Below are 27,546 nucleotides of genomic sequence, written 5' to 3' on the forward strand. Positions count from 1 at the left end.
ACTGATTACGTATTCGTAAATTACAACTCAAAGAATTTTATTAATGATATTAAAGTGTAAAGCTTGCACAATTTGCACTTTGTAGGCATTCAGCTGAAGGCGATTATGTATTCGTAAATTCGCTGAACAAATTTTGACTTGAATTGAGGATGATGAAAATTACCTTCGGAAATGGTTCTTCACTTTTCATGTGTCAGAAAAAGTGAATAAACATAACTGTAGAATATGGGGCTCGGAGAACCCGCACAATTATCAAAAGTCAAAATTTGTTCAGCGAATTTACGAATACATAATCGCCTTCAGCTGAATGCCTACAAAGTGCAAATTGTGCAAGCTTTACACTTTAATATCATTAATAAAATTCTTTGAGTTGTAATTTACGAATACGTAATCGGTGTTTACGTAATATGTTTTATTCGAAAGTTATGAGGTACGGAAACCCCGGCAATAATTAATGAACACCCTATATTTTTCTTGCTTTCACGTTGATGAAAATATTTTTTACAGTTTTCAAACGTGATGAATAATAGTAATTTAAAATCCCAATAGGGATTGTTATTTTGAATATAATTCTCAAAAGCAAAAGACTATTCTTGCTAATTCAGGGTTTTCGACATTATATTAGAAGGACACTCAAAAACTAAGAGAACTCTAATAGAAATCCATGCACTTTTGAACAACAGGATTTCAGAGAAAGATGGCATCTTCCATTAGCCAAAGGATGAAACAAAGAGTCATGTCTTTGCAACTGATCATAATAGAAAAATACGGTACAGAGTTTTTGGAAGTATTCATTTAAATAAAACAATTACATTTCCACCATTTTGTTAATAGCGGAATGACAACGATGAATTCAAGAGAACAATTGATAAAATGTGCATGCGCAAGTAACTTGAGCTGTCACAATTTCTGGTATTAATACTTAAGCAGATAAATATCTCTTGAAATTTCCCCACTGATTTAGACATTTATTTTTCTATCTATTTTGGTACATGCATTTCAGCGCGATAATTCACTAAAACAATGAATTGAAAAAGGGAAATTTGGGACAATAATTGCATTTCTGTATTAAATCTTTGTTACAATCGGTTGGAAAAAAACGGTTCTAAAACACACATTTTATTTTAGGGTTCTATGAACTGTAAGTCAAGGATTAATTGACAAATATATCGCCAATTGTCACACGATTGATTCAGTAAAATTGATAAATTCTCGATAAAGATCAAGAGTTAATAATTATCGTCTGCCAGTGCCATGCCTGACATCCATGGCATTCCCCAAGGTCCAAAATCGTATACAAGAGGTAGAATATAACGCCTTTGTTACAGTGTATGCTAGAAAGTTTTTGAAAACTAATTCCCTTCGCCGTCGAGGAGAAGTAGTTTCTAAAAGATTTCGGGAACAATTTTCTTTGAATACATTTATATCAAAAATGATTCCTAAAATATAAAATACAATTATGCCTAAAAGTTCTAATAGTATTGAATCATGGGGCTTCAACTTGTTCACTTGAGAGGATTTACTATGTCATTATCACGGAAAGGCTCATTAAACTGAAACTGATTCATCAACCATTCCTAAATGACGGTTCAGAAATCGAGTTCGCAGAATGTCTTATTTTAGAAACGAAAAAAGAGTTACTTTTCTTATAATAGACAGAAAGTAAAAAGAAATATTTACTTTTTTTATAAGAAAAATTTAGAAGATTTAATGAAAGCCGATTTGAAAAAAAACAATTTAGAGGACTGAATAAGCGTTTGATGATAGAAAAATTTGCAAACTGCAAAGGGAATTATTTTTTCTTTGGGATTTAAGAAAATAAGAGATTATTTATATTTAAATAAAATTCTCAATATAACAAAGTAGTATTCATTTTGTTAATTTCAGAAATTTTCTCATTTTTCGTGATCAAATTTTTTGCAAAAAAAAAGTGAGGAATTAATTTTTTAATCAATAAAATGTATTTATTTTCTTATAAAAATATTTAGGATAAATCTTATTTGTTTGATTAAAATTTTATGTTTCATTTATTGTAGCATCTATTTTTAATTCATATGTTATTGTTAGCTAATCAGTTATTTTTTTACGAAAGAAAATTCTCAAGACTAACATTTTAATATTTTTTTTCGAACCATTAATGCTAAAAAATTCCCCTTTTTAAATTTATGCGGTATTTTACATTTTTCTCAATAAAATCTTGCATATTTGCAGTAAGGAATTTAAATGTTTTTAGCGAAACAAATTCATAATGATTGTGCGAAAAATGATTCGTAATGATTGTGCATTGTCTGTCAGACTCTCTGACCGAGTTCATGAAAAACTCTTTAAAAAAAATCATGTTTGGTTTGTTTTCGTAATATTTAATTTCATGCGGAGTCATTAAAGTATCGCGCATGAAAAGAAAAAATCAAATTTCGCTTATATATCTTTTTCATTTGTTTTTGGAAAAATATTGCACTTTTTACTGTCTTCCTCTTCCGAAAAACAAGTTATTTAGATTCTTGATTCGCGTGTTTTTATTTTCTCGTATATGAAATATAATAAAAAAAATATTGTGATTATTAAAAAATTTGAACTGAAGATTTGGATGAATCTTCAGTTTTCAGACTTATGCTTCTTTGTCCGGCTTTAAGCATGATAACTGAAAACAAACTTTAAGATAGATGAAATTTCGTATACAAATATGTAATAATAATTTCGTATGTTGCCAAAATTGTATATTTTTTTATTAAGTGTTAAACGTAATGCATTCACTGGAAGTGTATCTGTCTGGCTGCCCGATTAAAGTGAACTAGGTTACTCCAAAACGCAAAGCTAAGTAAAAATAAATAAATAAACGAATAAATAACGGTGCACGTATTTAGTATCTACACACGTTTAATATATTTGAAAAAAATTTTAAACCAAATCTGTCAAAGTGCAGAGCTTCTGTCAATCTGTACTTTCGCACAGACGCATATAAAATAACTCAAAAGCAATGACTTAAATCAACAAAATAAGGTATTTTATCTTGCAACTATAGCTGTATTTTCATGTCAGTTTTTAATTACAGGCGGTTGGGAAAAAAGGCGTTTGAAATACATATTCGTAGGATATATTCAGTAAATGATATACATCCGTGCAAATGATCAATTGATTGTCAACGACATGCAAGGCATTTGTGGCCTAACACAAAATCCAGTTTTTGGTTGGAGGAGGAGAGGAAAGGATCTTACTTGAAGACCCCGCAGTTGATGATTTAAATTCTTAGAGAACAATTATTGTCTTGAGTGTGATAGGGAAAAATGTTTTTTTCTCTCCCAGCCTTAAAATCCTGTTCCAGAGAATTCATGGGCCGCAGTGGCCTGGTGTTAAGGTCACGGCTCATGAGGCGTAAGGTTTCAGGTTCGAGACCCGATGCCACCGACGTCGTGTAAGCGGGTCTTTTGCACGTTAAATCCGTCAAGGCCAAGCGCCCTCCCGCTGGTGTGGTGTGGTGTGGTGTGGAGAGGGGGGTGCCACCACAGGTGTCGTCCTCGTCATCTGACCGCGATTCAAAATTACTAGGTCCGTCCCAAAATAGCCCTAGTGTTGCTTTACAACGGGGCGTTAATTTGACTAAACTAAACCAGAGAGTTCATTTAATTGAGTAAAAAATATATGTGTACACCATCATCTGTCAAATTTCCCGAAAGGCTCAAACCACCTCCGAAGTTACCTGAAGTGTCATTGCATAACGATACTCTAAGAGTGAAATATACGTTAAAAGTGCCTGTCTGAGGGCATGGATTGATTCCTCAAATATTCAGAACAAAAAAAAACAATTTTACAGCATTTTTACTACAAAGAGGACAGATTTATTTTATACGAAAAAAAATAGTAGTATTTTAAACCAGCTATAAGTAGTATGTATTTATTTTAAACTGAGACAGTATTACTAAATTCTTGCAGTCCAAATTACATAGTGGATAGTGATACATCTGTTCCCACAGCTATTTTTACTGTTAGACTTTTTTTTCTCTTTTTTTTTCGTGTTTTAAGCCGAAGAAAATATATATTTTAAAAATGTTTCTTTCTAAACAAAATTCTGGAATTTTTAGAAAATTTGCCGTTGGTTGTTTTCAGTAAATCATCTAAATTCTACCTGCGTATATAATTCTTAAATAAAAATAATAAATAACCATTTAAAAAATAAAGTTTCCTAGAAAAAAAATAGAGAAAAAAAAGCATCTAACATCTCTGCATAGAAAAGCATTAAACATTTCTTACGGTATTTCATCTCAAGATAGGCATCAGAAAAAATTAAAAATCTATTCACCTTAAAAAAACAAGAAATTTAATTCGTTTCCATACAAGGAAAAATAAAGGCTTAAAAACATGATTCGTTAATAAATAATATAAGGAATAACGTCTTAAAAAAGAAAAATAATTATTTCAAACACATATGTCAAATCCTCGTTATTATATAAAAAAAAAAGCTTAATGTTCTCAGGAGATCATGAACTCGCAACTTTTAACAAGCATAATTAAAACCAGTTAGTGCTTTTTTATGATCTAATATCTTTCATTTGTTAAGTATAAGCACATGTTTTCTGTTGTACCCTAATTAATGCAAGCTCAATCTTATTTTTCAGGGGAATAGAAATAAGAAAATTTTTCAGCAAGCATTTAAAATAAGAAATCCCATTATTTTAAACCACTTACATAAGAAATGGTAATTCCTAATGCTGGGTGTTAGACACACCTGTTCGTAAGGTATGATAACAAGAATACTTCTGAAAATTGAAGACAGCTTTTTATGCTTTTAAAAATTTAAAGAATAAAGTTGAGCGCCAACCAAATCTGTCATTATAATAATTGCCAGTCGTGACAGCATTCAAAACCAACAAGAAAAAGATCGATTGTAAAAAAGGGGGAATAAAAGGGTAATAAAATTAAAAAGGAAATGTGATAAATTAAATAGATTTGAAGCTCGAACCTTCCTATCTCCATTGAGATCCACGGAAGAAGAGAAGAGAAACTGGAAATTTCTATGGAGCAGTTGATACGGCAAAATCTTTTTTGTTGATTCCAAAAAGTAAAAAAAAAAAAAAAAAAAGGAGCCAAATTCCCGCCATTTAGTCTCTCTTTTATCTCCAAACGAAAGAGAAAGGAGAAACCTCCTTCCATCTTGAAGAATCAAGTCATTATTTTATCAAAAAGAAAAAGTTCGAATTTTACTCGTTACTTTGAAAAGAACAAACAAAAACGAGTGAAAAAAAATTGTTTTTGGAACTCAACTTGTGTTCCGGTTTTTGCCAGGTTCTATTACTTCAAACCCAAATTCAAGCATATGGAGTGGGCGTTAAGGTGTGTTTCTTGAGTTATGGAGAAAATTGTTGGTCGAAGTCTTCTGCGATATTTATGGTGCTGAATGAAAGTATAGAAATAAAAAAAAATAATATAATATTTCTTCTTTACCATTATATTTTATAAAATATTATGAGAATAATATAGAAATCATTTCCCATTTGAGTATAATAAACACTAATTTTCTATTTCTTTGAATGTTAATGGTGTTGCTATGGAATATTTTATTTTTTTATGTATTTATGTTTAATCATTTTTAGAAATGAAACGGAAATACAGTGTGTGAGAATTTATGCGGTTGCCTTTTGTAATAAAAATTATTCATTGTTTTCAGAAAAAGTTCTATTTATATTTTTGTCATTTTAGCTATTACAAACAGGCATAAAAGTGTTTTTAGAAAATAAAGTTGACTCGATCTTCCAACTTTAAGAATGCTTTTCACTAAATTATAAAATTAAATGCCTGCTGTAGAAAATTATTGATGTACTGTATTATTGTAAAATTAAATGGCTGCTAAAAATGTTTGTCGTACTGTATAATTATAAAATTAAATGCCCGCTGTAAAAAAAATTAATATTGTATTGTAACAATATAAAATTAAAAGAATTTTTTATAGCATTCATAAAAATAAATAAAATACAAAAAAATAGGAAAATTTATTTTATTCTTTACATGATAAATCACGATCTATGGCTTGAATTTCTCCATAGAAATTCATTAATTGCGTAGATATTTTTCTATGTTCTGTCTATACTGTGTTCATAATCTATTTTCAAGATTTTCTGTCACCTATGTAGTTGCTTTACATGTCAACTATATAAAATTAGCAACTTTTTTTTCACATTAAATCTTAATCATTCGTGTTTGTTATCCTATTCCTAATCCTTCAGTTGGAATATATTCTATAGTTAATTCATAATGAGTTTTATTAGTTTCAAGAAATAAAATGTCAATTTTTTCAACGTTGCTATTCATATTGAATTAAAAAAATATACTCAATTAAATTATTACATTTGATTGCTTTCATCATTTTTTCTAGCGTAATCATCTCATATTTATTTAATTAGCATGTTTTATCAAATTGCTCACTATCTGCCTACAAAGAATATCAAACCCATTTATTATTATGCAAGGTATATTTTAAATATATTTCATTATTATATAAAATAATTCCCTTTTAAGAATGTGAATAACAAAGAATTAATTTTCGATATAAGACATTTTCTACAAGTTAGTATATATATGTAGCCCTTATGTAATACAAAGTCAAAGTAAAGCAAAGTCTGTTAATAAGTTTGAAATTTATTTTCATGAAGAAAAATCATCGTAATTTATAGAAGGTGAAATGAATTATAATTAGAGATTTCAAGATTTTCATTCTCTGATATTTTATTTGTGCAAACAGTTTAGACGTTGTCAACAGCAACTTACGCATTCTAAGCCATTAAAATTCAAACAGATTTATTATTAAAGGCTTTTTTTTTGTAAAAAATAATATCTTTTTGTAAATAATGATTTTTAAATATCTTGCTTCTTGATGTCATAAATCTATTTTAAAAAGTTGCTTTTTTTGCTTTTTCTTTCTTTAGGCAAAATTACTTTAAACTACTTGAAAATTAAGGAGACTTCCAAAAAATAAATTGTACTGTAGACCAAAATCGCATTCTTAACACTTCTAATCAGTTTTATTTATATTTTCATACATATTTTTAATGTGAAATTAATACCGAATTTTTCATTCTACTTTATTGAGCAGGAGATATCGGATTTCTGATAAAAAAGACTTCCAATAAATCGATCCATTCAACGGGATCATATTCCAGTTAATAACACATTTCTTCATTTTAATCGATTTATAACAAAATAACAAAAGTTATAGATTTTAAAATGAGGTGCTTAGAATTAAATCAAAAGTTGGTAAATTAATTCAATATCATAAGGATATTCTAATATTGTGTTATTTCTCAAAACTTGGAAATTTTATTTCTTTATATATTTTGCACTGTATTATATTAGTGCATATTATTAGTGTTAACAGCCTATATTTTCTTCTTTCTTTCATTTATTTATTTATCGTTTAATTTTTCATTTTTATTCCATAGTCACATTTGGTGAATATTTATGCATGAATCCAGATTATAAAGTTTTGTTTTAAAAAAGCGAAATTATGTATGTCTGTTCCATAAAATAACATATTCTTTATTGGGTGCATGAAATTTTGAATTGAATACGAGTTTGTTTTGTTTAATTAAAAAATATTTAATTTTTTTACCTAAAATCTAGTTTAAAGATTAAAATTTAACAATTACATTTGAACTCAAAAGCAAATATTAACTAATTTTTTTGCTCAATATTTCACAGTTAAAATGAAAACCATGATTACTTCACTCTTTTTCATAGATATGCAAAACATTTATTTTAAACCATTTTATAGATTTCTGGGTTATAGTGAAATATTATTTATCTTATTCTATATACTATTTCTACTTATTTCTATCGAACTACTCGTAAGTTGTAATTTTTATTATTAAATTGGTTACTACTCAACCACTCACTTATTTTACTAAAATTAAAAATTGACATTGCATAATTTTCAGATCAAATAATTTTTATATGAAGTGGAACTTCCTTTCGTATCAAAAAGTATATAATTATCCATTGATATAAAAGAAGAATATTAAGAAGAATTTCTTATTAGAAGAAAGAATACTAATATTGCTGGATTGAGATTTTTAACAAATGATTTCTATTCCATTGCCATTCTTTCTAAGGTTTAATGATCATTAAACAGATATGCAAGTAATGCCTGTTTATGAATTTTGAAGCAAAATTTAAGCATCAATCCTATAGTTTAAATACCTTGAAATTAGTCGGACATAAAAATTTTAAATTAAAAAAAAACTGCCCTCTTCATAAGTGGCAATAAATTATAATAATAAATTTCTGTTTTTCTGATCGAAAGTATTTTTTTAACGACTGCTGCTTTTAATGAATGTTATCTTATATTTATTGTATATATTCCATGGATTGGGATTATTATGCAATCTATGATTTCAACAGGATTTTATATCTTTCCAGAAATATGTAATATATATATATATATATATATATATATATATATATATATACCTGCAATTGTCACACAATTGATTTAGTAAAGTTGCAAATTCCTGACGAAGAGCATGAGTTAATCATTATCGTTGGCCAATGCCAATGTATCCAAGGAGAAAGTATAACGCCTTTATTACAAAGTATGCAAAAAAGTTCTGGAGAACTACTCCATCTAGTTTTCTTTGTCATCGAATTCAATTGTTGCTAAAACATTTCAGGAAATTATTGCTTTCAATGCATTTATATCGAAATTAATATATAAAATTCAATGATGCGTAAAAGTGCTGATATAATAAAAGCATAGTGTTTCAAACTTGTGCATTTGCAAGGATTTACTATGACATTATCGCAGGAATAATAATTAAGCTGAAATTAATTTATCAACAATCCTTAATTAATGGTTCTGAAATTTAATTCGCAGAATCTCTTGGTTTAGAGACGAAAAAATAGTTACTTTTCTTATAGGGGACAGAAAGTAAAAAGAAATATTTTTTTATTAGGAACATTTAGTAGATTTAATAAAAACCAATTAAATTCTGAGAAAGCAATTTGAAGGACTGAATTGGCTTTCCATGATAGAATAATTTGCAAAATGAGAAGGAAATTATTTTTTTCCTTTGGTTTTTAACAAAATAAGAGATTTTTTATATTTCTTTTTAAATAAAATGCTCAATATATAAAAGTTGTATTCATTTTGATGGCTTCAGAAATTTCACAGGTTTCAAAAAAAAAAAAAAAAAAATGCAGAGGTAATTTTTTTTTTTATTCTCTAATATTTATTAATTATTTTTCAAATAAAATTATTTAAAATAAATTGAATTTAATATATTATTATTTGTTTGATTAAGACTTTACGTTTCATTTATTGTAGCATCATATTTTTACTTCTTATTTTAATGTCAGCTAGCTAAACAAATATTATTAAGAATGAAAATTGTCAAGATAAGTAGTCATTAATAATTCCTTAATAATTCTTATTTTTCCAATTCAAGCAGCATGTTACTTTTCTATGAAAAAATTCTTTCATATATCCTTCTTAGACTGCTTTTATGGTTTCCTTTTCTCACTTCCGTTTCCGTCAAAAACTTTTGTTGATATCAGATCCATTCATATTCTGAACGCTTAAATACCTTAAGCTAATTTCAAAATAAATGCTAAATTAATTGTTTGAACTCTATTATTTGATAAAACAAACAAAATGGATCAAAAATTCAAGAATAGCAGCCGATTGCCTCCTATGAAAAAAATATTAGCAGAATAAATTCACAATTTAAGTTCACGAAAGGATATTTAAAAAAAATATTTCTTTATATACAAAATTTTGGAATTAATAGAAAATTTGTGCTAGGATATTTTCTACAAAACACCTAAATCCAACCTGTGTATATGTTTCTTAAAATAAAAAGAATCATAAAATATCCACTTAGAAAATGAAGTTTTCCATAGAAAAATAGAGAACCAAATATCTAGAATCTCATCATCAAAAAACATCAAGTCCCATTTCAAGATAGATTCATTTAAAGATACCTTTAAAAAAATGGAAATTTAATTAGTTTTCAAGCTATAAAAAATGAAGACTTGAAACCATCGTTCATTCTTAATTTGAAGTAGAAATCAAGCCTTAAAAAATATTGAGAATTATTTCAAACACATATACCGTTATTATATAAATATATATATATATATATATATATATATATATATATATATATATATATATATATATAAAGGCCTAGTGTTCTCAGGAGATCGTAAAGCCGTAACTTTTAACAAGCATAATTAAAACCGGTTAGCGCTTTTTTATGATTCAATAGCTTTTATTTGTTAAGCATAAGCACATGCTTACTGTTGTGCCTTAATTAATGCAAACTCATTCTTACAGCTCAGGGGAATATGAATAAGAACATTTTTTAGAACTCATTTCAAATAAAATATCACAATATTTTCAACAACATACATAAGAAATGATAACTCCTAATGCTGGATGTTAGATACACCTGTTCGCGAGGTATTATAACCAGAATAGTTCTGAAAATTGAAGAAAGCGTTTAACGTTTTTTAAAAATTGAATAAATAAAGTTGAGCGCCAACCAAATCTGTCTTATAATAATCGCCATTCGTGACAGCATTCCCAACCAACAAGGAAAGGAAAAATTGTAAAAAAAATAGGGACACAAAAGGGTAAGAAAATTAAAAAAAGAAATGTGATAAATTAAATGGATTTGGCACTCTAAACTTCCTATATCCATTCAGATACACGGAAGAAGCAAAGAGAAGCTAGACATTTCTATGGAGCAGTTGATACGGCAAAATCTTTTTTGTTAAATCCAAAATGGGGGGAAAAAAGAACTAAATTCCTCCCATTTAGTCCCTCCTTTATCTCCAAACGAAAGAGAAAGGGAAAACCATCTTCCATCTTGAAGAATCAAGTCATTATTTTATCAAAAAGAAAAGGTTCAAATTTTACTCTTTACTTTGAAAAGAAAGGACAATAAATGAGTGAAAAAAATTGATTACGGGACTCAATTTGTGCTCCGGTTTTTGCAAGATTCTATTGCTTCAAACCCAAACGCAAGCATATGGAATGGGCGGAAAGGTGTGAGCGTGGCTTGATTTATGGAGACAATTGTTTGTCGAAGTCTTCCGCGATGTTTGTGGTGTTGAATGAAAGTATCGAAATAAGAAAAGGAAGATAATTTTTTTTACCATTAAATTGTATAAAATATTACATGCATAATATAGTATTCATTTTTCCATTCAGTATAAAAAAATGAGTAATTTTCTTCTTTTTGAATGCTGAAGGTTTTACTATTGAATATTTTATTATTTCATGTATTTATTTTTTTATCTTTGAATGGAACAAAAACACATTGCATGAAAATTTATGTCATTGTCTTTCGTAATAGAAATTATTTATAGTTTTCAGAAAAATGTTCTATTTATATTTTTGGCATCTGAGCTACTTCAAAAGGCATAAAAGTGTTCTCAAGAAATAAAATGCAATGGATTCGTTCTCCCAACTTTAAGAATTTTTTTCACTAAATTATAAAATTAAATATCTGCTGTAAAAAAATGTATGTTTTACAGATTTTTTATAAAATTACATGCATTACTTTATAAATTGTTTACGGTTTCTTATTTCTCTAAAAATATAGTGCATAATATAAAATTCATTCAAGGAAAAAACATTTGATTTTTTTTAAGCCATTTCCGTCTTATTTTATTTGTAATGACTTCGTGCTAATTCATTTAAATGGAAATTATTTTTATATCATATCAAATTTATATTAGTTTTTTGGGGGGTTGTTATGAATGAAAACACACTGGTTACAAAACTATTTAATTATTTAATATTTTCTATAAAATTTATAAAAAAAATCACTTATTTAAATACTTACACTGCTTGACAATTGCTAAGGAACAGTTACGTTTTTTGGAATAATTAAGTATAAACAATGATTGCAGAAAATGAAACTAAGTACATATTTAGTAGAGAAGATGTGTATTTATTATAGTGCAAAGTGGTGCAGATATCGAAACATCGAAGAATTAAAAACTTAAAAATAAAAAAGATGCTCCTTGAATGATTTCTAAACAGCCCCACAAAAATTGATCCTCAGCACACATGGTCATGGTCCGTGATCAGAACACATCTTACTGAGTACCTCAGTAAGATGTGTGCTGACCACGGACACTAATGCACATTTTGAATATTTTTTCCATGCTCTCCACTAAACTATCGAGGAGTTCTTGGGGGATATTGTCACACTCCTCTCTCAAGGCGATTTTGAGCACTTACACTGTTCGGGGAGAAATGGTTCTTTGTGAAACACATTTATCAACAGCATCCCATGCATGTTCAATGAGATTCAGGTCGGGAGAGTAAGCAGTCTTTGCATACGGACAATATTTTCACTTTGCAGTATTCCGATACTTCAAAGCTTCTATGTGGCAGCGCATTACCGTCAGTAAACAAAAAGTCTGGACTTACAGCACCCCTAAAAAGACGATAATGATCCAAAATGATATCTCTGCAATATAGTTGTGATATAATTCTTCCTCGCTCAAAGATGTGAATCGGTGTTCTACCATTGTGCATGATGCCTGCCCACACCATCACTCCTGTGCCATACCGATCACGTTCACTAACAAACTATCGTGCATAACGTATTCCACGCTCTCTCCACAGTAATTAGTGGCCAGAATCACTTGTCACAATAAAACGAGATTCGTCTGAGAACATCACTCTAGACCAATTTTGGATAACCCAACCAATATGTTCCTTACACCAGGGTAATCTCTCCCGATGATGATGTGGTTGAAGCGGGGTCCAACGAACAGTCTTCCCTGCATACAAAATAACTTGATTTAATCGCCATGAGATGGCTCTTGCAGAAACATGCATACCGGTAGCGGTTGCAAGGTTTGCAGCTATCTGGCCAGGTGTTAAATTTCTGTTCCTTTTTGCAACGACATCTACATAGCTGTCCTCTAAATGTGTAGTATTCCTACCACGACCCCCGGCATGCTTTTGCAAAGCATTTCCACTTTCAAGGGTCAATCGCAAATGATATTCTTTGATACAACCATTACAGCAGCTACAGTGGTGACACTTTGACCTGCTTCCAGTCGTCCAACTGCTCTTCCATGATCGTAGGTCTCAAATGATGTCTTGCTGACATTTTGTTCTTAATTATTGCAAGAAGAAACAGAATTTCAGAGAAAAAAACTTTTATAACATCCTGCACAACTTTGGGTCAAACATCAAGCAGCATGAATTTTCGTATGAATCATTAGCTTGTATGCAATGTCTTTTATACAGGTAACGATTCCTGGTCTACCACGGCCTCTCAACTTGAATTTACTTTTATTGGTCGATTGTCTGAGACTAAATTTTGCATAAATCACTTGTTATTTATCAATTGTTAAGCAGTGTAATTTATTATAAGATTTCTGCCGAAATCCCTTTATATGTTGAGAGAAAGATGGACACACATTACCTAGTTAATTAGAACAAAAGATTGCATTTATATATTTTTTAAAAAGAAAGAATGTATTTTCTTTAGGAAAATTTATACTTTAATTCTTATTTTAGAGACAAATTTCAGAAGCTAAGTTATTTAGGGTATCAAGGAGGATTATATGATCAAGAAAATGTTTTAGAAAAATATTTGTATTTACCTCATTTAATGTAATAGTGATAAAGCTATACAATATTACTCAATATTTGTTTGATGGAAGTGGCACATATAATGAATAGTAAACTTTCGAGGATATTTTAATCTTTAACTCTCAGCTGTAATCATGATTACCAGTTTTAATTTCTAATGAATGATCAATGGCACATTCATGATGTTTTATTTATTTAATTGATTGATAATTTGATGGAATGTTCATGTTTTTCTATTTACAAATCAGATTTCATGATATAATAGGAAATTATCTGTAGATAACCTGGATTCATGTTATATAACGAATCAACTAAGAAATCTCTAATATAGGTTTATTGTGAGGAATTTTGTGAGTATTTTGTGCAATATTATGAATCTAATTGAAATCAATGAATATACTTTTCTTAATATTTGGTGAACTAAATTATTTGGAAGTGTTTTATTGCGTCTTTAAAAGAACGAGATATATATTCTTCAAATTCGATTTCTTCAAACTTAAATTAAATTAGTTTGTCTTCTAATAAATCGTTTATTGTAAACATTTATATAGGCTTATATATCAAATTTATCTCTACTCTCAGAAGATTACTTTATTCATAATCACAAATTTATCATCAATTTCGTCTTGGTAAAATTTTCAGCGTTGATATCAATTTAATCTATTAATTTTATATCTTGAAATATTCCCTTAAATAAGTGATTTTGTTCTATTATAAATTAGGTATGATTTATTGTAAAACGATGAAAATTATCACATGAAACACATTTATCTTCCCCTGTAGATTTCCAATTTCCTTTCTAAATTGTCTTTACCATTGTCCGTTCCTTATCCTCCAGCTATTAGATTTTCTTACAGATTCTACTCTTCTTGTTTTATTTATCTGAAAATGATATGAGAAATAAAGTTTGCTATCTTCATTACCTCTTCATAGAAAAATGTCCTCTTAAAAAATAGAGAATTAGTGAATGGGGTAGAATATTTCCCAGTTTTGGCAAAATAAAACTCATGTATAGATGAAATTTTATGTAGAATAAATGTAGTATTTTATTTTTACATCAATATGATTAAATCGGAAAATTTAACATTTAAAAAATTATGTAATCCCACAAAAGAATGCATTATCCTTTTTGAAATGAGATACAAATATCGTAAAACATGCAAAATCTAACATCTGAATCCACTTGGGTGGGAGTATTATCAGTTTTAGCCAGCAGCACTGAAATTTAAGTATATATATTTCGCAAATTTTAACTCTTTCATGAAATAATTAAAAACATTTAAGTAAGCATTTTTAGAAATATGCATAATTTTTTATTTTATTTGGGGCTCATGCTTAGAACATATGACGCTATTTTCATGACGTTGATGAACGTATAAGATTAGGATATGACGTTGTTCGTACGTAGAATCGTTCAAGTATTTAGTCCAATGAAAAAAAAAAAGAAAATTAACTTGTATTGATTTAAATAACAAGAAAAATGAATGAGATTTCCCATTTATTATTGTTAAATTATTATGCATTCATTAAAATTTATTATGATTTCTCGTTTAAAATAAATAGTTAATGATAATAATAAATTTTATATGATAAAATGTATTATTATCATTTCATGATTTCTCGTTTTCACAAATACAATCAATATTATTCCACAGTTTTTTCTTCAGATTAGAGCAGTTTCCAAGCGCCGATTCTATTAATAGCTCATCAAATCATTTAATAATTTACAATGCATTGTTTTCATTTACATGAAAATAAAAAAAAAATCCTAATTCATTACTTTTAAATATATTTTGAGATTAAATATAGAAGGAATTGACACAAATACAAAAAAAATGAATCTTCATTTCTTAGAAATTTACATAATCTAATATTTTATTTAAAACCCTGAGTGTTAGTTATTACTTTTTAAAATAATAATGCTAAGAAAAAAACATTTTTTAAATTAAAGGAGTTGGGGTTTGTATGTTTTTTTTTTAATTAAAAAAGAATAAAAGAGAATTTAAATATAAGGTGTGAACGAAAAAGTATGCTGTTGACGTGATTTATGGGAACGATCGTTAGTAAAAGTATTCTTATTCACTGTGTTTATGGTATCAAATGAATGTATCGAAATAAGATGAGGGCACATTTTGTTTTGTCTTCTATGCCATTATTTTTCATGAAATATTGTGGAAGAATGTCTTTTATTCTCGGAGTAAAAAAACAAAATATACGTGAGTAAATCAGATATATTTTAAAATAAAAATAAAACTGACATTTTTTGCATATATTTAAATTTTTTATTTTAGTATTGGAGTAAAAATTTTTAACTTGAAATTGTATTTATAACTGTACCAATGTGTTATTATTATCAAGTTATTAGTCACTCCTTATGGGTAAGAATTTAAAGTTATTAGTTCACAATATACTTTTTTAGTTATTTTCAGAATTTAGTTATCAGTTTCTTTTATTAATATAATTAAATGGTGATGATTTCATACATGTGCCGCAGGCTGGTTGTGAAGTTGAGAAGAATTTATTTCAAGATTCCACTGATTTTGTAATAATGCATTATAAATTAAAAACTAAACAAAAATTATTTTTACTGAAATATATGTACACTTTTACAAACAAATGTTCACTTGTATACAATTAATACATTATTGAAATTGCGTGTAATTTTTAATTTATTTTGAAACTGTGTTCTTTTTTTAAATATTAAATGAATATAGAAACTATTTATTTTAATTATGGAACATGTTTTTAGCACAAAATTATTATTAAATGTTTAAAACTAGCTTCATTTCACTTTTCATTTAAACTTTTGAGTTCTGGATTTCAAATAATTAGGGTTTATTTAATTCTTTAGCAGTGCAAAAACTAAATATAAAGTAAATAATTGTTTTAGAAACTGTTATGATTTTTCAATATTGAAGGAATTATATTGCTTCATTTTCTGGTCTATTTTATTTGTTATTAGTTTCTCTAAAATGGAGCGCTAACTTTGTTTGATGCCAATTAATATTTTTTTCTTTCTTATAAATCTTTCTTACAAATACAACAACTCCCCCAGACAATAATTAGATCAAATAATCATGTAATATTTCAAGTAATGATCAAATACATATTTATTCTAATACATTTCTCAAAATAAAAGGAAGGTTGGCTTATTTCTTATGGGCTGGTTTATGCCAGTGTATAAAATTTTTAACAAAATGAAATGTTTTTGGTAAAGCATTTGTCTAGAGTTCGGAGAATTTCAGTATTGAATACACCATATAATGTTTACAGAAGTATAAAAATAATGGGCTTATACCGATTTAAATTTCCGTTTCTGTAAATCTTTTATTTTATAATACACTGACACTATCTTTTTTTATCATTTCATCATCAGAAATTTCAGAATAATTTAAAAAAATATGTAAACATAATTTCTTGATTTTATCAGGTATTTCCATTCCAGTTTTCATTATCTTACAAAAAAATTCTACAACCAACCACACCTTTTTGCCCCCTCATTTATTTTATTATTTCTGTGCAATGTTGTAAATTAAATATATATTTTATATTACATCAATAGTAAAGAGAGACAAAGAACATTTTATAGCACGCCTGTAATAGAAAAGATTAAAAAAAATGAAAAATCTAAAAAAATAGCTGTTTTTTAATTGATGGTGGAGAAACTAGCAATGATTGTTGAAACTGTAAAACCGAGGATAGAAGTAATGAAAAATATAATAATTAAAAATAAACCTCTTTTTTGTTTTCTGTGTTTAGATATTAGCAATTAATCCAATTAATTGAGCTAATTGATCTAAATCTTAGACATTTGGTTTGAATAGTGATATTTTGGAGACTCTAATACATATTTCATAAATACATTTCAAAGACATTATCTTTTCCCTGGCATACAACTAAATACTTTCAATATTAAGTCAAAACTACTTAACTATATTGGCATACGTAAATTTATGCTTCAACTAAAGCATTAAGTAAGGAACTTTATATCTAATTAAAACTATTTTTCCTTGTAATTCCACATCTTATTCTAAAGGGCAGAATTCACTAATTCAATGCTACTTGGAACCCAAACAATGCAATTAACAAGCTATGTTATAAATTTTAAATGTATATGATGTATAAAAGCAACGCGAATTTTTTTTTATCCGATTTCTCTCGCGAATTGCCAACTTCAATTCAACATAATAATATCTCTACCGAATTGGAAACGTATTGCGAGATGAAAGTTTGTTACTTTTCCATCAAATAGTAAATATGATTCCCTCAATCTGCTTCTTCATAATGGTTGACTGGAATCAAATTCCACTGAAAAAAATGGAAGCTTTGGAAGTAAAAAAGAAATTGATAGATGATATTATGTTTCCAAAACATTATCAGTGTCTCTTTGCTTCGCTTCATTTGCTATCTTCAAAATACAAGATTTTCTCTTTCAGCTAAGCTTCAAAATTAATATGAAGACATTAAGTAATCATCTTCTTTTTGTTTTAGCCTTGATTAATATGTTTTTTTTTTCAGTTTTTAGCTATGGTGGAGGATAGTAATAATTGATCCAAATCCAGATGATTATTTTATAATATCTAGAAAATCAAACTTCTCTCGGTAAGTTTTTTTTCTGTAAAGTCATAAATTTTGAATATATATGATGCATGAAGGCAAGACGAATTTATTTTCTATTTTTATCTAATTTCACTCGCGAATTGCCAACTATAATTCAACATAATAATCTCTCTAACCATTTGGAAATGTATTACGAGATGAAAGTTTGTTACTTTTCCATCAAATAGTAAATATGATTCCCTCAATCTGCTTCTTCACAATGGTTGATTGGAAATAAATTCCACTGAAAAAAATAAAAGCTTTGGAAGTAAAAAAGAAATTGATAGATTATATTGTGTTTCCAAAACATTATCAGTGTCTCTTTGCTTCGCTTCATTTGCTATCTTCAAAATACAAGATTTTCTCTTTCAGCTAAACTTCAAAATTAATGTGAAGACATTAAGTAATCATCTTCCCTTGTTTTAGCCTTGATTAATATGATGTTTTTTTTTCAGTTTTTAGCTATGGTGGAGGATAGAAATAATTGATCCAAATCCAGATGATTATTTTATAATATCTAGAAAATCAAACTTCTGTCGGTAAGTTTTTTTTTCTGTAAAGTCATAAATTTTGAATATATATGATGCATGAAGGCAACAGAAATTTATTTTCTATTTTTATTTAATTTCACTCGCGAATTGCCAACTATAATTCAACATAATAATCTCTCTACCGAATTGGAAATGTATTACGAGATGAAAGTGTGTTACTTTTCCATCAAATAGTAAATATGATTCCCTCATTCTGCTTCTTCATAATGGTTGACTGGAAACAAATTCCACTGAAAAAAATGGAAGCTTTGGAAGTAAAAAAGAGATTGATAGATGATATTATGTTTCCAAAACATGATCAGTGTCTGTTTGCTTCGCTTCATTTGCTATCTTCAAAATACAAGATTTTCTCTTTCAGCTAAACTTCAAAATTAATGTGAAGACATTAAGTAATCATCTTCCCTTGTTTTAGCCTTGATTAATATGATGTTTTTTTTTTCAGTTTTTAGCTATGGTGGAGGATAGTAATAATTGATCCAAATCCAGATGATTATTTTATAATATCTAGAAAATCAAACTTCTCTCGGTAAGCTTTTTTTTTCTGTAAAGTCACGTTTTTTCAGAGAAAATATTTAGATACAAATCACATACTTATTACATATGAGTATTTTTTCAAACTTACCACAATATGAACTGGTCATTTAAATAAAAAAAAAATCAAGAATGTCCTTAATTTAACATATTCGAAACAATCTGCTATATTACAGTACTCATTTTACAGTTTATCTATCATTACTTATATTGTTAACTTGCACACAGTATTACCATGGTGAAATCGGTCCTTTTATGGTGCTCTATGACATTGTCAGCAGGAGAGAAGATAGAAAAAAAAGGTTTTAACAGTTAGTTATAAAAAATATATGTGCGTGTATTAAAATCGAGTTTTTCAGGAAAGACATCTATATAAGTATACATAAAAATCAAAATCTTGTCTACATATACAATTTGATCCAAATCGTGGGAGATATTTCCTAGATACACGAAATAAATAAATTTTTATACGTAAATAAATTTCTTGCTTAAAGTTATAAAATTGGTTCGTCAAATTAGCATTTTATTAAATTCTTGTATAACAATATTATCTATATCTCCTTGATTCTCTTCATTTCTATCTTCGAAATACATGATTTTCTCTTCAGGCCAAAATTTAAAATTAATGTGAAGAGATTAAATAATTATTTTTTCTTGGTTTTCAACCTAATGAATATATTTTTTTCCAATTTTAAAATCTGATGGGTAATAGTAATTCCAAATCCAAATTCGGATATTTATTTTATATATAATTCTCAAAATCAAACGACTCTATTTTAGTTAATTTGGTGTTTCGACAATCTGTTAGATGATCACTTAAAAATAAAAAAAGAATCCCACTACAAATGCATCCACGATTCATCTTCTTTACTGTGCTGAATTCAGGAACAGGATGATATTTTCCTTTCGCCAAATGATGAAACAAATGGATTAAGACTTTTTTATCCGTTATAATAAAACAATTTAATATGCACCCTCGTTAAAAAGTACGATAATACTATATGACTCTAATATTTTCTGTTTTTCTAAATATTTTCATTCATCTTCTAATTTGGGGTTAACGTATTCTTATTACCAAATCAATAATAAATCAATCTATAACAAATGATTAAATACATGTGAACGCTTGGTTATTGCAAAGTGAGTGACAACTTGGTAAAGTATTTAATTGAATGTTCCTTATGTATATGTATAAATTTCTCGATTCGGACTCAATTATGTTGACAAAGGTTATATTAAGCTTGAAATCAATTTACTCAGATGTAAGATCTCCATACTAGTCAATATTCACTTGATTGCATATTCTGCTTGTAGTACAGAACAGCATGTATAATAATTGAATGTTGAAATGCGGCTTGCATCAAAATGTTTGCTTTACATGAAATTTATTTTAATCACTAAGATTACTTTTATATAATCAAAAATACATATATCTGAATTCATATTTTTAAATGGACTTCTTTCTATCAGAGCTGTAAAAGCGACTTTGTGAGAAGTATCAGAATGCTAAAAGTTAATTTATTTTTAAAGTCTGTTTATCAGTCTTCTTGAAAAAATTTTATTAATAAGATCCTTACTTGTCACTTCTTGCTAAGAATTATTTGCATAAATATGTTTTCGTAAAATTATTTTCATCAGATTTTCAATGGTGTTTTTACTTTCTATGAAACACACCCAAATAAAGAGTTTCATTTTAAACATCTTACTGTTTAGAATAAATCATTGCATTTCATATGCATTAAGTAAATAAATTTATCCAAATTATGCATAATTAATAAGAAGTCCTAAAAGCCAATCTCTTGAGGTAAAAATGCATTTTTTTCTTTAAACATAGAAAATTTAGTCTCTAAAAATATTAGAGAATTACGTTTATTGCATGATTAAAAATGAATAAAATGATTTTAAATTTATTTTCTATCTAATTCTTTTTTTTTTCATACAAAATAAGATTAACTTTATTTTATCAACTAATTTACAGGATTTTTCCACCAGATAACTTTTGCACACGAAATATCTATCAATACATTTCTAAAACAATCTTTGAATTTAAAATTTTGGAATTGAATCAAGAAAATCTGAATTAATAAATGAACAAAAATATATTTTCAAAATAAATATAAACCGAAATTAAGAACAATATTTTAGGCAAAAAAAAATTAGGTGGTATTGTAGATTATCAATGAAAATAATTAGTTCAAAATGCAAATAAGCATTCTGAGATTTAATCCTAAATTATTAAGCAATATGTTATTTTATATTAGATTTAGAATTATTTGAAAATGGCAGTTATTTATAGACAGTTAAAAATAGAAGAAATTTAGTAATTATATCCATATATAATTTTAAAATTAAGAATATATTTCAATTTTAAAATGGTATAATGATTCTGAAATGGTATTGCTCATAGGTTTCTGGTAATTTACATTTTATATCATAACAGTAGTAGAAAAGATTTAAAAAAAAAAGAAATTGAAAAAATGAAACCAAAAACTATTTTTAATTGATGATGGAAAAGATAGCAGTGATGTAAAAAGGTGCAATATCGAAAATAAACATAATGAAAAATGTGATTTTAAAATCTGAATCTCATTTCTAATAAACTATAACTATTTCGATTTTAGAAATTAATCCCACATTTCATAAACACTGTGCTAATTGCTTTTAGCCTTCTATGTTGTAGAGTAGCAATTTAGAGCCATTAAAATTTATTTCATTTTCATATATTTTAAAGAAATTATTTTAGTCCGACCCTACAAATAAATACTTTGAATATTAGGTCAAATCTACTTAAGTATAGCAGCGACAATTGTTTACACTTCAACTAAAGTATTAAGTAAGGAACTTTATATCTCAATAAAACTCTTTTCCGAATGCATTTTCCTTGTAATTCCACATCTTATTCTAAAAGGTAGAATTCCTTTATTCATTGCTACATGGAACCAAGACAATGCATTTAGCAAGCCATACTTTAAATTTCAAATGTATATGAAGTGTGATGGCAACGCGAATTCATATTATATTCTTTCCCATTATTTGTCGTGAACTGGAAACGTTAATTCAATATAATAATCTCTCTACCGAATTGGAAATGTATGCGAGATGAAAGTTTGTTACTTTTCTATCAAAAAGTAAATGCGATTTCCTCGAGCTCATTCTTAACAATGGTTGACTGGAAATAAATTCTGCTCAATAAAATAGAAGCTATGGAAGTAAAATAAAATTGATACACGAAATGGTGTTTCCGAAATATTAACCATAACTTTTTGTTTCGCTTCATTTTATATTTTCAAAATTCATGGTTGTGCACTTTCAGTTACGCTTTAAAATGAATGTGAAGATATTAAATAACACTTTTTTCCTTGTTTTCGTACTGATGAACATACATTTTTTTTTTCAGTTTTCAAATGTGATGGGTAATAGTAATTTCTAATCCAAATCTGGCTAATTATTTTATAAGTAATTTTCAAAATCAAAAGACTTCATTTTAGTTAATTTAGTGTTTCAACACTCTGTTAAAATATCGCTCAAAAATTAAAAGAATCCCAGTACACATGTATACACGTTTCATTTTCTTTATTGCATTGAACTCAGGAACTGGATGATATTTCCCTTTCGCCAAATGATCAAACAAATGGATCAAAACTTTGTTATCCAGTATAGTAAAAAAATTAAAATTTATTAAAAGCTTCTTTAAAAGTTGGATGCCGGCGTCCTGACATAGGGGTAGCGCGTCTTCCCCGTGATCTGGGCGTCCCGAGTTCGAGTCCCGGTTTGGGCATGGTTGTTCTTCTGTTGCTCTATGTGTGAATGTGCCCTCCTGTAAAAAGGGGTTGTGCAAGCGAATGAGTGATGCGTGAGTAGCAAAGTCGTACTCTTGGCCCTAGTTGGCGCTGCTATAAAAAATAAGAGACGTCCCCCTCAAGCTTAAATCGCTGTCTTCGTAACAGCGGGCTTGTCAGTGGCAAGTGCCATAAGAAACAAACAAAAGTAGGATAAATATATATGACACTTATATTTTCTGTTTTTCTAGAGATTTTCTTTCATCTTCTAGTTTTGGGTTCACATATTCAAATTGCCAAATCAATAATAGATTGTTGTAATATCAATGGATTAGGTACATACGTTGCAATAATGTTATTTATTGCATCGTGTACGATAACTTGGTGAAGTGCTTAATTGAATGTTTGAACTGTGTATGTATAAATTTCGCAATTCAGTTTCATTTGAATTGAGTACATTAAGTTAACTAAATTTATTAAGACGCTAAATTAAGCTAAAACTACATTTATTAAGAGTTACATGAAACTAAAACTACATTTATTAAGAGTTACATTAAGCTGAAACTACATTTATTAAGAGTTACATTAAGCTAAAACTAAATTTATTAAGACGTAAGATCTTAATGTTAGTTGATATTCTCCTGATTGCATATTTTGCTTCTAAAGCAGAATCGCATGTATGAAAATTGAATCTTGATGTGACTTACATCAAAATGTTTGCTTTACATGAAATTTATTCAATCATATTTTAATCAATAAAATTACTTTTATATGATCAAAATATACATAAATTTCAGTTAAAAATGTGTCTGTTACTGGTAGTTGCAATTTTTAAATACAATTATTTTGATCAGAGTTATAAAAAAAACGTTACAAAAAGTATCAGCACACTAAGAATTAATTTATTCTTAAAGTCTGTTTTTCAATCTTCTTAGAGAATTTTTCTTAATAAGATCCTTAATTTTTATTCATTGCTAGGAATAATTTGCATACATATGCTTGTGTAAAATTATTTTCTTCGTATCATGTACCACAAATAAAGAGTTTTATTTTAAACAACTTACTACTCATTTGTCAGAATAAATTATTGCATTACGTATGCATTAGATAAATATATTTCCCCAAATTATGCATAATTAATGAGAAGGAAAAATGAGGCAGTCCTAAAAGATAACCTCTTGAGATAAGAAGTAAATATGCGATTTTGTTTTTTAAGCCAAAGAAAATTTAGATCCTAAAAATTTTCAAGAGTTACTTTTTTTGCATGATTAAACATGAATGCCATGTTTATATACTTATTTTCCACTTTTATCCATCTTTCACTATACGAAAAGACTTTCCTTATACTTTAGGCTAATTGTCTGCGTTCTTCCTCCAGACAATTTCTGAGAATAAATATTCATTTCTTACATTTCTAAAACTTTCGATACATACTTTGGATTTAAAATTTTAGTACTGAATCAAGAGAATCTGAATTAATTAAATTAACGAAAATGTATTTTCAAAATAAATATAAGATTAAGAAGAATTATCTTAAGTTCTATTAGGCTTTTTGTAGATAATCCATAAAAAATCTCTTCAAAATTTAAATAAAACTTTAGCATTCAGAGATTTAATGTAATTACTAATTTTTACCAACCATTTATTCTATATCAATTATCATTTGAAAATTGTGATTTTCTTTTAGCCAATTAAGAATAAAAGATGGTCAATAATTTAAATCCATATATAATTTTATAATTAGATATGCATTTCAATTTTAAAATGGTATGATGTTTATGAAATTGTATTGCTTAGAGATTCTGGTAATCTACACTTTATATCATATCTGTAACAGGAAAGATAAAAAAAAAGAATTTTGAAAAAACTAAAGCAAAAAAACTATTTATAATTGACAATAGAAAATATAGCAATGATGTTGTAAAATCAAAAACAAAAGTGATAAAAAAATGCAATGTTTAAATATGGTCCTCATTTTTTATTTTGTACTATTTCAATTTTAGAAATTAATCAAAAATTTAACAAAGATTTAGTTAATTGCTTTTACACCCCTGTGTCAAAAAGTCACATTTTAGAGCCTTTGAAAATAATTTCATTAATATATTTCAAAGAGATTATATTTTCCATATCATATAACCAAATTCTTGGAATATTATGTTAAAACTGCTTAACTATAAGAGGGACAGATGTTTATGCTTCAAATGAAGTATTAGGTAAGCAACTTTATATCTCATTAAAACTCTTTTCCAAATGCATTTTACTTGTAATGGCACATCCTATTCTAAAGGGCAGAATTCACTAATTCAAAGCTACTTGGAACCCAAACAATGCATTTAGCAAGCTATGCATTAAGTTTCAAATGTATATAAAGTGTAAAAGCAACGCGAACTCATTTTATATTCTTTCACAATATCTCTCGCGAATTGGAAACTTTGCAAGATGAAAAAAAAAAAAAAAATGTTTGAAAAAATTGGTGTTGGCACAGAATTGGAAATGCATTGCAAGATGAAAGTTTGTTACTTTTTTTTTCTTTTTTTATCAAATAGTAAATACGATTTCCTCTACCTGCTTCGTCAAAATGGTTGACTGGAAATAAATCCCACTCAATAAAGTCGAAGCTTTAGAAGTAAAATAAAATTGATATATGTTATGATGTTTTCGAAATATTAACTATATATCTCTGTTTCGCTTCATTTTCTATCTTCTAAATACATGGTTTTTCTCTTTCAGTTAAACTTTAAAATTACTGTGAAGATATTAAATTATCATTTTCCCCTAGTTTCGCCCTGATGAATATATATTTTTTAAAGTTTTTGAATGTAGTAATTTGAAATCCAAATCCGGATAGATATTTTACAAATAATTTCCAAAATCAAATGACTCCGGTTTAGTTAATTTAGTGTTTCGAATTCCAACACAAATGCATCCATGTCTCATCTTCTATATTGTGTTGAAATCGTTGAACATAATGATATTTTCATTTCGCCAACTGATCAAACAAGTAGATGAAGAATTTGTTTCTGTTATAATAAATTTTTAAAAATTAACATTCGCCATTTGAAAAAGTACTATAATAATAAGCAGCGTTTATATTTTCTTTCGCCTTCTTGTTTTGGTTTCACATATTCTTATTAATAAATCAATAATAGATTACTCTATAACAAATGATTAGTTACAGGTGAGCTCTTAACTATTGCAACGTGAGAGATAACCTGGTAAAATCTTTAATTGAATGTTCCGACCATATATGTATAAATTTCACGATTCAGACAATTTTATGTTAACTGCGTTACACTTATAATAAAATGTTTTCAGACGTAAGATCTTAATACTAGTTAATATTCGTTTTATTGCGTACTCTGCTTGTAATACAGAACCATAGGATAATTGAATGTTGATATGTGGCTTAAACTAAAAGTTTGTTTTAAGTGAAATTTATTCGAATAAGGATTTTAATCTCTAATATTACTATTATATAATCAAAAATTCATATATTTCTTTTCAAATAGTTTTTCTGTTCAGGATAATTACAATTTTAAAATATAATTCTTTTTATCAGAGTTGTAAAAGAGACTTTATAAAAAGTTTCTGCATACTAAAAATCAATTTATTCTTAAAGTCTGCTTTTCAATCTTCTTAGAGAATTGTTCTCAAAAAGATCCTTACTTGAGATTCCATGCAAAGAATTATTTGCAAATTTAAGCTTACGTAAAATTAATTTCATCAGGTTTACTGTGGTGATTTATTTTTCACTCTTTAAGCCTACCACCAATAAAAAGTTTTATTTTAAACATCTTACTACTCATTTTTATGAATGAATTATTGCATTTTATATGCATTAGATAATTATATTTTCCCATATTATACATAACTAATGAGAAGGAAAAATGAGACAGTCTTAAAAGAGTATTTCTTCAGATAAGATGTCAAAAACTACAAACTGTGTTCCTTACATTTTCGATTTACGTTTTTTGCATGATTAAAAATAAACGCCTTGTTTATATACTTATTTTCCATTTTAATCCCTTTTTCACTACATGATAAGATTTTCTTTATTATTTAAACTAATTTTCTGGGTTTTTTCCCTCTAGATAATTTCTGAGAAGGAAATTCTATTCTTACATTTCTAAAACATAATTTGGATTTAAAATTTTAGAACTGAATCAAGAGAGTCTGCATTAATTAAATTAAAAGAAAAATAATTTCTAAAATAAATATAAAATTGAATTAAGAATAATTATTTTAGGTTGTAGGTTAGGCATTAGGTTTAGGCATCAATCTAAATATTTTTTTTTTTTTCAAAATGTTGAAAAATTAATCATTCAGAGACTTAACTATAAGTAATTGGTTTTGCTATACTGGTTATCCTATATTAGATTTAGAACCATATGAAAATTACATTTTGATAGAGAGTTAAGAATAGAAGAAATCTAATTAATTATCCATATATAATTTTAGAATTAAGTTTGTATTTTAA

Source organism: Argiope bruennichi, chromosome 9, assembly GCF_947563725.1.
Source record: "Argiope bruennichi chromosome 9, qqArgBrue1.1, whole genome shotgun sequence".
NCBI classification, from domain to species: domain Eukaryota; kingdom Metazoa; phylum Arthropoda; class Arachnida; order Araneae; family Araneidae; genus Argiope; species Argiope bruennichi.